At 39.9% G+C, this 13,475-nt stretch overlaps 1 long non-coding RNA gene across 1 annotated transcript in view; it reads right to left on the bottom strand.

Moving 5' to 3' along the window:
- LOC131578898 (uncharacterized) overlaps window positions 1-12,645 on the bottom strand; it is a 36,489-nt gene extending 23,844 nt beyond the window's left edge. The window contains exon 1 of the long non-coding RNA XR_009277604.1: window positions 12,553-12,645. This is a non-coding gene — a long non-coding RNA (uncharacterized LOC131578898). The remainder of the gene's footprint in view (window positions 1-12,552) is intronic.
- Between the last annotated feature and the right edge of the window lie 830 nt (window positions 12,646-13,475).

Raw genomic sequence — 13,475 nt, 5'->3', positions numbered from 1 at the left:
GACACAAATCCAATTCAGCCATCCCCATCCAAGCTGAGAAGAAAGCACACCACTGGCCAGGAAGCTGGGCAGGGAGAGAGATCTCAGCCAGTGGCTGTCTAACCCAGGAAATTTGATCGGGGTATTTAAGTGAGTTCTGGATAATAAACGAGGCTGTTTTGTCTCATGAACACCTGGATAACGACCTGGGGAGTTTTTGTCTCCCCACCTATGACTGGCACACTATACCCATTCACCTGTTTAGCCCAGAAGTAAGTTTTGTGCCTTTAAGACTGGTTCTGAGAGCGAAGCAGGGGAGAAGAAGCTGCAGTTTGTTATCAGAAACTGCATTTGCTCTGCTGCATTCCTGCTCCTGGACTGTGTAGTCTGCAGCACGGACTGACAGCGGGACAGAGCTCTCCTTTGCTTTTAGTTAGTTTTCAGCTAGCTGAGGCAGAGAAGTTCCCCAGACTGTGGCTTTTATTTTTCTTGGAACTGGTAGGCTCTGCTCTGGACTGAAAACCCAGGAAAACCCCGGGAGCTCACACCTGTGGCTCACTGGGGCCCAGGATGCTGCACTCCAGCACCAGAGGGACTGATGAGAGACTGAGCAAGCTGAGCTATACCCCATGAAAAGGACTTTCTGAATTTGCCATCTCTTCAGAGCAATGATAGGTTCCATTGTTCAATATCATTAATTTTCCCATGTTTGTGAGTACTTTGCTCGTTCAATTAACAGTTTTTTCCACTTTCCTTGAAGGAGATTTATATCTCCCAAACTGGTGAGAGAGGAGGAGACCACTTGAATTTTCTTCTAGAGGGTTCACACTTCAGAAGTTTCCTCCCAAAATTTGCCCTAAACCAGGACATCACCCTACCCTGAAATGCAGTTTCCCACTGCAATGGCAATTGCAAAAAAGGCAAGGACATTTTTCTTCACAGAGAGATAGGAAAGGTGAATAAATCACAAACAGAGGCAGGACTGCTAAAAGACAGTGTCCCATACCAGCCCAAGTCACACCTAGCCAGCAGTGCCCTTCAGAGGCATCTGCCAAGTGCTATCTTTCACCTTGTGAGCTGATGAAGCATTTGGGTGGCTGTGGTAAGAAGGCCTTACAGCAGGGAGGTTTTCCCCTATCTTTCCTCCCTGGCTGGAAAAGCCACCTGCTAATCCACCAGGGCTTTCACAATATGCATATTTTTCTCTTCCATATTCACATAATCATCATTACACAAAAACACTGTTTGTTTTTGTGTTTTTAAGAATGGAATTTTAAGCATGGTTGGGTTTTGCTTGCTGTTTATTAACAGAAAAGGTCACGGCAATTTTGCTTTGCAAGCCACTAAAGGAGGATGTTCACAAGTCTCCAATCCTCAGCAAATGAATACAGCCCTGAAACAACCCTGGGCTTCACAGTTCACTTTTCCTTGGCACCATTGCTTTCAGTAATCTAGGCAGCCCCACAAGAGGGCTGCAAGGCAACAGCTTTATCTGCAAAGCTTATGCAAAGACATACGAATCCAGCATATGCTTTTTTTTTTTTTATTTTTTTTTTTTCAATGACAAATTTAAAAGGGGCAACAAAGCATTCCCCAAATACAGGCAATTTTTCTAATTTACTATTATCTAGTGTTGCAGAATTTTGACAGCAAGGGCCAGGGTGTGAGTTACTGCAAGGCATGTTGTAAGATGCTGTGATCTTTGCACAGCCAGCCCATTTTTTTATACTGAACTTTGAACACACTGTAGCATCTGCGCCTGTGGAGAGATGGCCCAGGAAACAGCTAGAATATTAAGTACCCAGTTATATGCCTCCCAAAGGAGGCTGCTGCTAATATTATACATTACAACAACATTGCCTGAATGGTTTATTAATGGTAGCAAAACAGAGTGAATACGACATACAATGATAATAACAATAAATGTTATTTATACGGTGCCTATCTGTGACAACGCTCTAGAGGCCTCACAAAAATACACTTAAAATGCTAACATCGCAGTATTAAAATGTGCCCAAAGCCTCAGCAAATAAAATGGATTTGGTGTTTAAAATGTGATTTACTTATATGCAGTGCCCCTAGCAGCAAATTTACATTTTAGATGAACAGACAGAGACTTTCAAAAATCACACATGGTTGTCATTGCCCAAGTGTTTGGAAGCCAGCTTAAGCTGTTACAAAATGATTTTGAGCCCAAATTATCTGCAGGTTTCTTTTAGGACTCAGAGCAGATTACACGGAATGATAAGGTCCTGAAGCAGTTTTGTTGATCTGTGTGTGCAGGCAATTATAACTACAGTGTAAATATAAATTAACTTGGTTTTAAAATACAGCTAGAGTGCGAGGCAGCCGAGATAAACCAAAATGTCCCTTGAGCCTTTGATCTTCCTTTTATGTTGCTGGATAATCAGTGCCACGTATTTGACACGCTTTTACTTCCCGGGCATTTCCAGCCTTGGAAACACCTTTCTGGTCCTCATCATGTGTGTTGGGATTCACCTCCTCAGGCAGCCTGTGTGGATGAGGTGGTGCTGGAGCAGGCAGTGTCTGTTTCTTGGCCTCTGAGCCTGGATTTCCATGAGGGATTGGATTTGCTATCTCATACCTTCACCATGCCAGTTTTCCTTCCAGTGTCCCGAGCCTCTCCTCAAAGACCTGGCTCCAACCTCATGCACATAAAACATGGCACATTCTCAGGTATCTAAAAGAGCTTAGAGGAGCAGTAAGCACCAGGCTGCACAGCCAACAATTTTCAGGGCTCAACTGCCCTCCAGGGCCTTTCTTTTCAGCATCTATGACTTCAAAAGCTAAGAGCAAAGAAGGACTAGTAGAGCTACCAGAAAGCTCTGCAGACTAGCCTGGGGACAGAGCTGGACAGAAGGGGACAGAGACTAAGTTGATGCATTTATTAATAGTTGGCAATGATAGCTGAGTTAACTGCCAAAGTCAGACCTGACTCGTTATTCTTAAATGCTGTGTCTGATCAAGAAACCAAAATCACATTCCACCACTGCACCTGGTATCCAGCTACAGAGCCATCCTCTCATTCTTTGATTTACAAAGTGCCTCATAGCCCAGAGACACCTGACCACATTTGAAAGGTTTATCAAGGGACAGTAACAGGACTTTGACCAATGCCCTCTTTAGCTGCTACAACCCTTCCCATATGCACTTCTGACAGCATCACAGCATAACTAAAAGGGGCATAAGCTCATCTTTCTGCCTGAAGACTTCTCTCATTGAATATGCAGAACTAGGAACCAAAACATCCCTTGTTCCCTCACCTCATCTCCCCACACCCAGTAAATTTAAAATGGAAAACACTGAATATGTAAGGAGAACATGTGGCACAGCCCAGAGGGTTTTTGATGTGCTCATCAAATACATTTTTTTATAAAATACATTTTACAAAAATTCATTTCTATACATATGTGCATGTGTGTTTGTATACACACACACATATTTATCACCATGCTGTTTTCTAAAAAAAAACTATTGTCATACCACAGAGACCACACTTTGATCCAGATTTACTGTGCAAAAGAGGCACAACTGCAGGGAAAATCCACTTCTTTGATCTTACTGTTGTCATTAATATGTACAGGTTATTAGCATTTAAACATTTAAGCACATGCTTTTATTTTTCTGGAAAAAATAAAAATCTCAGATCACTTCCATGGAAAAGGTCTTAGACTCCATAAAATGGAATCTGGCAAATGAGCACAACCTGAGGGAAAAAAAAAAACCACAACAAAAAAACCAAAAGAAATGTAAAGGATTATCAATTAGTTAAAATTCAGTGGATTACAAGCAGCAGAAGCATTTTAAACCACCAGAAAATTTGGCCCCAAATGGAGAAGGTGCACAAATAATTACAGTAAAACTGTTCTTAGTTTCAGGGCTTCTCTGAGACCACACAGGGATCTTCTGCCATGTCTCTCCATGTAATAAGCACAGCCTTTTTCTTTATGTGTGAACAATGACAATTTCTCCATTATCAAAGAACCCGGGGGAGAAAAAATCAGCTTGTCTTTGCATAAAACACCACTCGTTTTTATGCTTTATATAAAATAATAATGAATGTGGAAGGATCGCTAAGTTCCAAATCAATCACAGTCTTTTGATGTTATTATTAACTGCACATACTCCATTCTTGTGGTTTATGGTATCATCAGAATCCCTCAATTGATTTATACCCTAGTGATCAAGTTGTCTCTATTCATTATCCCATATTTAACTAATATATGCCTCAGAAGGAGTTGTCGAAAGACAAAGTTAATTATAGCAGAAAAAAAAATATCTAGGAGAAAAAAAAATCTAGTTTAAATCATGCCATATTTTAGTTTAGTGACAGCTCCCACAAAAGACCATTTTATCTGCTTCTGTATTTTTTCCATCTGAATAAATACTATTGCATTTCCCACCCAAGAAAAAGACTTGTCTCTTCACTTTAGAAAGATTTCTTAGATAATTAATATTTTACTAACTATTTGCAATTCTTCAGCTGTGCTGAAAACCTGATCCTGAAGAATGGAAAAATTTGACAACAGATTATTAACCTTATCCATCAGGCTCAAACAGCACCTTTCATGAGAGGAAAGTGAGTATTATGCAACCTATAGGTAAATACATAAGAATTTTTATTCAAAATTATTCCAGCTGTATGGGTAACCCTCTTTGAGATGCTTTCATTGTGTTCAAACACATGACTCCTTCTGGAGGAAGGTTTGCAGAAACAGTACATTTTAATTTCATGTTGAAAAAGATTGAGGTAAAATTAACATTTTAGTTCTTTAGTATAAATATTCACTGTGGGAATTTGATTCAAAACTTTACAGCCATCCAATCAGAGGTATGAGACACACATATCCAAATAAGTTATCCTGCTTGACTTAGGTATGTTTAAATTAAGTATGTCAGAGCCCACTCCCAAAAAATACCGATTTTAAGATACATCTGCAGATTTTTAGTGAATTATTTTGAATTATGAATATATTGAGAAAATCTAACCTGTTCGCAGGTATAACTTAATGAAAGAAATAAAATAAAATCCATTACTCTTAGCAAGCTAGGGATGAGTGCTGCTGTTTGTGTAGCACTTACACCCTTTAGATTGCACATGCTGATGTAGGGGAACTCTCATGCTGATATTTTTAGTACTTGTTGTTTATGATTCTTCTCTCAGAGATCTGTGTTTTGCTACTAAGCTTTTATTCTAGGTCTGACAGTAAAAACTGAGAGTGATGGCAAATTTAGAAATATAAACCATGCCAAAAAGTAACTCTTCCATCCATTAAAAATGCCCTTATTCCATATTTTCATACCTTTCATTGCACAGAATCTTACTGTATGCAGCACCTGTCTGCATTCCTTTATAGAAATGCCTTTATGGGGCTTCAGCAGACACAAACGTGTCTTCACCAGAAAGATTCCCAGACATTTTAGATTGGTAATTGCTGTCACCCCCCCCCTAAATTTTCTTCACCACTTCACTATTGCTTAAAGACCTGTGGTTATATAGATACTATTCTAGGTCTGACGACCACTTATAATCATCCCATGGACCACAAAGTTTTCCGCATGCTGTTCCTGGTTTGAAACCTGCAACATTAACGTCCTCTACAGTCACACTCTACTGGAATGTGTAATTGAAAAATATCTGCCTCTGTGGGCAGGGATAACAATTCTCCTATCAAGCTGAAAAACACACCCCACTATCCTCATTGTCCACTGCCAGATGAACACCACCTCATGAGCTGCCTGGATGTCGGCAGCATGTCCCAAACAGGGATATGGCTGGAGCAGTTGTTGCTCTTCTGTAGAAAACAGGACTATGAACAAAGATCTGACATCCCTCAACCCCTAAAGCTGTCATTTCAGAACTGGGTGGACAAGACTGGATTCCTTGGCTGGCATTTCAATATTTGCTGTACGTGCAAAGCACATACTCATCCTCTTTTCTGTGTGGCAGCATGTTTCACTCCAAAAGGCTGCTCCATGAACAAGACTGATCCCAGTTTCCAATGCTTTGTTAATTTCCAGTACCTGATCTAAGAATGGCACTGTGGGCCCCACAGAGCCTCCATCCACCTCTCTTTTGTTACACTACCACTAAAGGCATGCTCCTGTACTTCCCCTGCCACCCACAAATCCCAGGGGATACATTTTCTGGAGGCACTATAAACATCTAACAGAGCTGGTCAGCTTATTCTTTAACTTATCCAAGCAAATTGAGCGACATTATTTTGGTTTATTAACCATTTCCGAGCAGACTTCAACTTTTTACCTATTCATTTACCATTTGTAGTAAGTTTTAGCAAGCAGAGAAAGCATTTAAGCCTCACTCCTTATTTAAATTTCTTGAATGCATGCCTTAAAATCTATGAAATCATGAACACAAAGAACATACAAAACAAGTACAAAACATAAATATCTATAAATACATTAATTACAAAAATATTGCTTAAATGAATACTATATTTATTATGATTATTATAACTAATAATAAATATAAAAATAATGTCTATATTACTAAAATTATGTCAATGTATTACAGCACAGGTATATACAAATAACATAAAAATTGAGCTAGACACTGTAACTATGAAAAAAACAGAGGCGTATCATGTACAAGTCATTAAAAAGGGAAACATAATTTGTAATGCTTGCAATATTTTACCCCTTATGATTTCTAAAAGTAAGACTGACCATAGAGAACTACAGACTATAATCATTCATCTTCCATAAATTTATTTATTGACTTCCATATTTCTCTCCCAATTTTTAGCTGTGTTCAATATTTTTTCTCCTTAATATGCATGCATTCACAGATTTGGGATTTTCTAATAAATCTCTTTAGACTGGATTATTGGCATTTATCAGTGAATAAAGTGTTGGGCCCTTTAGATTCTCTCTCAGCTGGGACAGTACAGTGATGAGAATCAGAGAGCTACTCTGTCAGGGTGGGGAGCAAACATCTCCCATCACCATCTCAGAGGCACTTCCTGCTCCAGCAGGTGTATTTAAGGATAGAATATGATTTCCTGGCCATATTCTTTACAAATAATGGCAGAATATCACTAGCACTCTGACACAGTGGCAATGGATACGGGCTGAGGGAAAAAGGAAAACAAACCTGCGTAGAAAGGAGGGTATCAACATTCCTTCATCAATACAGGGATACTAAAAACACATTTGAAAAAGCTTCATCAGATCATCTGTGTACATTCCAGTCACAAATCACCACTTTCCTCATGAATTTACCAAGGAACCTAGTAAGTAAATACCTCTTCTTGACCTGTATAGTAAAAATGGAAGGACAAAAAAAAGGTTGTGAGGTGTCTGCTTGGGAGTATATACAAACTAAATCAAAGGTATTGTTCAAAATTTACAGCAGGTCATCTCTTCTTTTTTCCTATTTCTTTTCAATATCGAATGAAGGGCTGACCAGCAAGGTCAAACATTCCTTATTAATGAGGCATTGCTGGAGCTTTGTCTCATTAGGGCACTCAGAACTATGCATTTACTGCAATTTGCAGCACTTAATAGAGAAAGGTCAGAGCGGGTTACGTTCAATTTCCACTTGGCAGAGGGAGGAAAAATGGAAGTAATTCATTTGCACAAATTTGAATAATTCTTCTCAGTCTCCTTTTCTTTATCTACGTCTAGATAATTCCTGCATCTTAGCCCACTCACAGTCATCCCAAACCTGCCAGCCTCCCAAACCTATGAAGGCTGTAATGGAGCTGACAGATTCTATGGATCCAGGTGTCAAAATAAAGCCATTCAGCTCCCCCTCCTCCCTCTCTCACAACAGGGAATAGGAGCTGCCTCTAGTGAGCTCTTAAACTTATCATAAATGTATCAAGATTGCTGTGGGCCATGAAACAGCTGTAGACAATTAATCTCTCCACAATTCTTCGGCATAAGAATTGCTTTCCCTGCGAAGTAACATCTGCCATGCTGAGGTGATTATTCATGGGCAATGGGTGCCACCATAGTTTTATGCATAGAGCCATCAGTGGCAATGAAGCAAAATTTATAGTTTTCCCTGGTTCAGTAAAAATAACATTTCAGCTGCATTAAAATGTCATCCATCAGCATTGTCCCAGAGCACAGGGCTCCATCTTATCCAGAGAAATTAAAAAGTATTCATTTTAATGGTAACTTGCGAAGCTTGCAGTGACATGGCTTTTTTCCTCCCTCCCTCCCTCTTTTTTTTTTCTTTTTTTTTTTTTTAAGCAGAATTGAGGAGGAGGAGGACTGAAGGAAAAGGTTATGTGGTGCAGCGAAGCTGAGGATTAAATGTGCTACTAGGGAGTAATGATATACCAATTACTGGGCTGCTGGTTCTTATTTATTCATAACCCCTGAACGCTTAATCAAAAATCCTTGAATCAAACTGAACAACTAAAGAAGGAAAGTTATTTCACAGAGATAATGTAATTCTTCAACTTAAAAAAATTAAAAAGAGAGAGAGAGAGAGAGACAGTGCCAAATGGATATAGAGGCAAGACGTGGCACCTGCCAGAGTGGTAGGGTTAGTCTTTTAAAACATTAGCTTAAAGGAGTAGGGAAATTTAAGCCGGAAATGTAATGGTCGTAATTTACAAGCAAGTTTCTATTCTAACTCCTAAAGTAAAGCTGATTAATGTCTGCTTTGGCAGCGTGCTCAAGGGAGAGAAGTGTGCAAAAACTTACTGAGTTTAACACTTTACTCTGTGTTGCTCATGTGCCACTATGAAAGATTGTTGAGGTAACACCTCACTCTGGAAGCCTGACAAGCCAAGGACTGCTCAGGAACTATGGTGTCTTTTACCTAGGCAAAGATAACACATCCCAGATTTTAGGCTATTTAGATGCTTACATGGATAAAAGACATTTTTCCTTGGTAAAGAGGTGACTGAAATAAAGAGCTAACCACATCTACTCATTTTGGAACTGGACCTGGACTATACAGCCCTAAAAGAATGGCAAGCTGCAGTGGGTCCAATTCCCATTTCTGAGTTACTACCACTTCTTATTCTAGGGTAAAAGAAATTGTGTTTACAGTAGGATATTATGTACAGAAATCCTTACAAAATCTCTGAGAGCTAAATCTAAATATGTCTACATTCTAATTTTCAGCAAAATCGTGCTGACTCCATTTCTAAAGCATATTAATTTAACAATGCACATCAAAAGTATTTTGGAATGAGAATTAGAGATATCTTGGCCTTTAAGGATAGACTTTTTAGAAAGGCATATAGGCAGTAAAATACTACCTAAAACACAGCACTGAAGGAAGTGCTTCTGATGCCTTTCCAGCCAATGCACCAAGGGAGGCAAAATGATGCCTTTTTAGCTTTTATATTTTCCATATTCTCTGCTGCCTAGGTGTGTCATTTTAAGCTTCATATTAAGTGTTAGTGAGCTCTCTTCAGAGAGTAGGTAGACAAAACAATTCCTTTCATAGATTGATACCAAGGACAGTCGTTACAAGTTTCATGCCCAAAAGCATAAACAATGATGGACTGAAGAGAGAAAACAAGAAGGATGGGACTTCATGACCTGAAACAGTGATTGGAGATTTAACCCTGATATGCAGATGGACCAAAACTTACAAAAATGTGAGACCTCGTGACCAGTTGTCCATTTTGTGACCATTTTTAAGTCCATCTTGAGTGTAGCCCTGGCCAGGCTCTTGTACTGCCCAAGGTATATCCTTATGGCCTTTCAGTAACTACCTACTTTATTCTTAACTCCGTCTGTCCTCTGTTCTAGGTCAGCGTTCTCAAGGCATCACTTTCCCACCAGAGCAGATTTGGTTCCAGGCAGACTGAAGCACACACATTATAAGTTTTATCTTTTTTATCTTTTTGTTTACAGACTGATTTTACTGATCTGTTTTAGCATTGTACCTTTCATCACTCAACTGGGGTTTTTTTCCCACAGCATTTCTGTGGAGACAGGCTCTCCCAGAGGGTTCAAATCCTCTGTGTTTCCTGTTTCTCTCTCATATGAGGCACCTCATTACAACATGAGTGCCAAAAACAAAAATTCAGGCTTGGACCAGGAGTCAGATCTCAAATCTTTCAAAAAGTTAAATGATACCAAAATATAACCTGCAAAGTTTGGAACAGTTTGAATGGAATAAAACACCACAGCTGGTAGATGGACTTTTTTTACACTACCTAGTTCCAAAAGTACAGCTTGCTATAAGAAAAATATCTCTTTTTTAAAGGTCTTTAAAAAATGCCAAACACACAGGAGTGTTTTTGGCATTTTTTAAAGTGACAGTAAGAGACAAACTCCCCAACTATTGTTTTTGTTTGAGAATGGAATTAAATATGGTCTAAAAGAAAAATTAAATTCTCTTAGTGAGAGGCAGGGCTGTCAGCAGCTCAGCAGTGGTGAGAGACTCCAATGGAACTAACAGGTTTGCGATATATTGCTACATGCTTGCGTTTAGCTTCATCCTTCTTCTGTTTCCTGTGCAGTAGGGGGATTGACTCAAGGCTTCTTCATCTAGGATGAAGGAGGCCTGGGCTGATTTTTGCATGCTGCACTTTTTACTGTTTGCTGCAGAGCAGGAAAAATCCAACAATGCTGTCAGACCTATCCCCAGTACAGGAAACAACAAAATAATTTTGATGGTTTGCATAAATTCTTTCAATCCCAGTGCTGATTCACTGTAAAGTACAGGTTCAGCTTCTGGGTCCTGACTGACCTCTCTTGAATTATGAGGGACCTTGCCTGGAAGAAATATTACAGTTGGCAAGATTGGAAAACAGCAACAGTGCCTGCCAGATCCTCTTGAGATTTCAGCGATCAGCTAAAGTGGCACATGCTGAAGGACATGAGACTCAAGAGCAAAGAAAATACTGAAGGGGAATTGCAAGTAACAAACCTTGTATGGATTGAGTTAGAGAAGGTAACAGCTAGTGAGAAATCATACAAGAAATACTTTTGACTTAAGGAGAAAATACAGGTTGACTCATCAGTGCAGAAAGGAAAGAACATCTGACCAAGGCCCTTCTCAGTTCCCACAAGCAATCTGAACTTTCCTAGATTCAGCCTATCCACAGGAAAAAAACAACAGTCTTTGTTTTGTGTGCTATGGAGCTGGCTGAAGGCTTATAGCAAACCATTTTAGTTTTAAGGTAAGAATTGGGTTTTTTGAGCACTACAAACAGACTCAAGGACCATTTAGTACTGGACCTATCTCTGCCAGCCACAAGTGGCAAACTCCCCAGGAACCTGCTAGGAACAAGGCAAAGCATCTGTTCTCCTGGATATTATTCCCAGTTTCCAGCAATCAATGTTTCAGGGATCTCCTGAGCCAGAGGCTGCCTCTTCCTCTTGTATCACTTGTAATATCCAATCCTCCTCAACAGTGTAATTGTGCTTTTGATCTATTAGCAGTTTCAGGCAGCTCTAGAGAGCTGCCTTTAACTCGGTGTTGTCCCTGCCCCTACCCAGCACAACTCATCTTCAAAGAGGGGAGCTAAGAAAGTTGTTGGTCAATGCCACTGGCAATGGCCCAGACAGAGGAGAATCATGTGAGGTGCTCATGGAGACACTGGCCTTTCTTCCTTCCTTGGCAACAACCAACCTTGAGCTCTCCAGCTTTTCCCAACAGCTCTAGGTGTCTTTGCCTTCCTAGGAGGCCAAATGTCTTCTCCATTCAGAGGAGAGACAGAACCCACCACATGACTCCTTTGAGTCTCAAGAGGTGTTCAAATATTTGAACCCTTTTATGAAAGTTAGCATAACAAGTGTGACTTTGCTTTCAATTTAAAAATGTTTCAACTGAAATAGTAAGCCACTTTTAAGGCTTTTAAATTTTGACTCTTTTTTAAGCTGCACAGTTACCCTTCCCAAGAAATGTTAGGACAAAACAATTAACCATGCTATTGATTTTCTAAAATAGCAGTCTTACTGTGACTTCATCTGGAAATCTTCTGATGCGGGGCCATTACTGCACTCCCTGGCCACACCAAGCCATCCTTTCCAACTGGGGAGATCTCTGTCACCTTGAAAACAACTGGGTTTCACCATAACACAGGCTGAATACTTTCAGGGATTTGTGATGAGCTCTTAGCCATCATTTACTGTCTGAGGTCCAGAAACCCCAGTGGAAGTTCATGCTCATAGTAGAGCATTATCCAACATCCCTGCATAGTTTGCTCTGACAGGATAAAAATGTGCAGGGAAGACCCAGCCCCATAAACTGCAGCCTGGGTATGTCCCCAGGGCCTCCAGGGAATCTGCATCCGAGTTGCTCAGCCAGGGTGAAACTGAACCTCTGTGTGCTCCCATCTGAGGTCAATCATGCATTAGATTTAACTCTTCAGGCTCCACAAGAAAGTACAACCGTTCTTCCCTTTGGATGGGCGAACATACCATTAATTATGAACAGTAATTAGGAGCAGTGTGTCAGCTCCAACCAGAGGAGTTTCCCACAAGCAGAGAAGAACAGGGAAATCCTGGCTGATAAGTGCTCTGATAGCCACTGAGCAGGTGAGGGGATGAGGGGATTACAGAGGGCCTGCTTAAAATCACGTGAGACGAAAACCAGCCTGGGAACTGTACCTGCAGTCACATTATCCATCAAGCACTGCTTTGAACTCCTCTTCCTTCTTGGAACACATTGAGAGGCACCACTGTCCAGCAAGTTCTCAGCACTAATGTTTCACTGCACACACTGAAAGAAGAGATTTAAGGAGAGCTGAGGGTTTTCTGTTTATTTAGCAAACCACCATTGTTTTCTGTCCTGCCAAAGTCATTGAAAGGGGAGAACCTGCAGTGAGAAAGAACAACATGTTTCTGCAACATCAACTCTCAGCCAAGAGCAGCCATTTATTCACTTTCTAGCAGTAACAAAAAATATGAGGTGTTCACACTTGGAGCCAAGGAAAGGGCAAATTAAATCTTCTCATATTCTTCCCATGGAGTTAAATAACTTTTTCTACATGTATATGGTTATTTACTATTACTTTACTTCATTAGTGTTAAAGACTTTATGTTAAATGTTGTGAGTCTTTTAAAATAGGACACCCTCTACAAAAAATAAAGGGTTGCTTCATCGAACACATTAAACCTTATCTCTATCTGATTTTTAAAAATTGTGACGCACAAATTATCCAGAGCTTAGCACTCAGTGTCTCTTCCTTGGCCTATAAAGTCAACAGTTATGGTGTTAAAGTTTAATCAATCCCATAAAATGTTACTCAGAAAGTGACCCTGGTGTTATGGCTGAAGTACATCTCCTACATTAAAAAGCACTTTCATGGAAGCCAGAGCAGTGTTATTGAAACAGAGAGCTAATAGGTATCTAGATGAGGTTATGAAAGGGAGGAGAAAGTAAAGGAGAATACTGGGAAAGGCAGTTGAAGGAGGAAAGTAAGAGGAGAGGGAGGAGAAAATATTTTTTCTCCCCACAAACTGGTTCTCCACAATTAAATGTAAATACATGAATGTTCAAGCTGAAGTATAAAAAACTGTTTTGACAGTTT

Source organism: Poecile atricapillus, chromosome 4 (genome assembly GCF_030490865.1).
Source record: "Poecile atricapillus isolate bPoeAtr1 chromosome 4, bPoeAtr1.hap1, whole genome shotgun sequence".
Classification (NCBI taxonomy): Eukaryota; Metazoa; Chordata; class Aves; order Passeriformes; family Paridae; genus Poecile; species Poecile atricapillus.
The sequence above is the reverse complement of the archived record's forward strand: the minus strand, read 5'-3'. Positions and strand labels throughout refer to the sequence as shown.